Raw genomic sequence first — 1716 nt, forward strand, 5'->3', positions numbered from 1 at the left:
GTAGGTATGCTGCTGGTTCTTCCTCCCCAGGTGCAGCACCTTGCACTTGTCAGTGTTGAATCCCATCCTATTCTTATCCGCCCACCCCTGTAACCTGTCCAGATCTAGTTGTAGCCTGTCCCTCTCTTCTGGTGTGTTCACTTCTCTCCACATCTTAGTGTCATCTGCGAACTTAAACAAGGTGCTTTTCACCCTCTCGTCCAAGTCGCTGATGAAGATGTTGAACAGTGCGGGCCCGAGGACTGAGCCCTGGGGGACCCCACTGCTCACATCCCTCCAGGTCAAATATACGATAGGGCATTCATTAAAATACATATTAAATGTTGAATGTGATTTATACAGTAGTCCAGTGGGTTTTTAAAAATGTAACAATAATGTGTATTTGCCTTGTTGATGTAAAGTCTATGCACTGTAATCTGTAAGTGATATACGCAAGCACGTGGGCATGTTGCTGTGTGTCGTGGGCACATTGGCATTGTCTCTTGTAGATACGTTAGTGTTGTGTTGCGGGCACACTGGCGTTGTCTCTTTCGTCTACTAGCTACTCTCCAATACAACTGCCTCATACTTTCAAAAAAAACAAACCAAAAAACAAACCCCAGAAATAGCTGGTTGTGAGGGCCTTTCAAAACAAAGCCAATGACTATAAAAACTGGCTTTGCAAAGTTCATGAATTTACAGCAGAATGCATTTTGTATTTACAAGCAAAGCATCCCTAACCAGATCTCGCTTTTTAAAAATAAGGTTCGCAGTACAACTTGAGATTTTTCAGTATTGTTTATTTATGCACTATGCTTAAAATGAGAAATTACGTGGCATACAATGCTCCTTATTTCCACTGAAGGCAAAATGATGGTTCCAATGATGGCTCAGTGAATGAGTTTTAGAGTAAAGTAGATCAGTTATTAAAGTCATTATGTCGTGATGAAACCTCCCAGAATAGATCTGAGCAGAGTTGGCAACCCTAGGGAGGGGACATGCTGCCGAGGACAGAGGGGAGGCAATGGGTGCCGAGAGCAGGCTGGGGACGGAGATGGGTTTCTGAAGTGATTTGGGGACTTCAAAAAAAGTTCCCTCTGTTGCTGTCCTGGTGCGCCCTGCCTGGGTGGGGATGGAGAGCTGGGAGCAGGGGGACAGCTACTTCTGCAGTGCTGGTTGCTACTCCTGTACCCTGCTTCACAAAAATCTAGATCCGCCCATGGTGACGTATGATGTGTTTCAGGGAGAATACCATGACCAGCAAGGTGATTTTCCTACTGGTACCAGAGAACCATGAACATGGCAGGGGATAGTACCCTGACTGAGGTAAGGCAATTAAAATGGCACTGTGTAAGGGAGAGTTGAACTCTTGTCTGCTTGCAGATGGGACTCCCTATGAGAGTCTCATAGTTAGCCTCCCATTTTGAGTTCCAGAGGAGGATCTCAGCTATATGCCGACTTTATAGAAATGGGAGACTCCTCCCTAGCTTGCTTCTGTGGCCATGCAGCTAAGGGCAAGCAAAACTCAGGGGCATCTGAACCCCAAGCCTCCAGGCTTGGGCCTGCACATAGGATACCTGCCAAAGGATTTGGAAGTATCTGAAGCCCCAGGCAGGGATGGAGGATGCTTGCCAGTAGCAGGGCCACATATGGTTCTTGAATGATTCATATGGATTTGGAATTGATTTGGCTGCTTTGACTGGGGACACAAACATTTTTCCTATAACACCCCCCCCC

The sequence above is a fragment of the Crocodylus porosus genome, unplaced genomic scaffold, assembly GCF_001723895.1.
Source record: "Crocodylus porosus isolate Cpor-Errol unplaced genomic scaffold, CroPor_comp1, whole genome shotgun sequence".
In the NCBI taxonomy this organism is placed as follows: Eukaryota; Metazoa; Chordata; order Crocodylia; family Crocodylidae; genus Crocodylus; species Crocodylus porosus.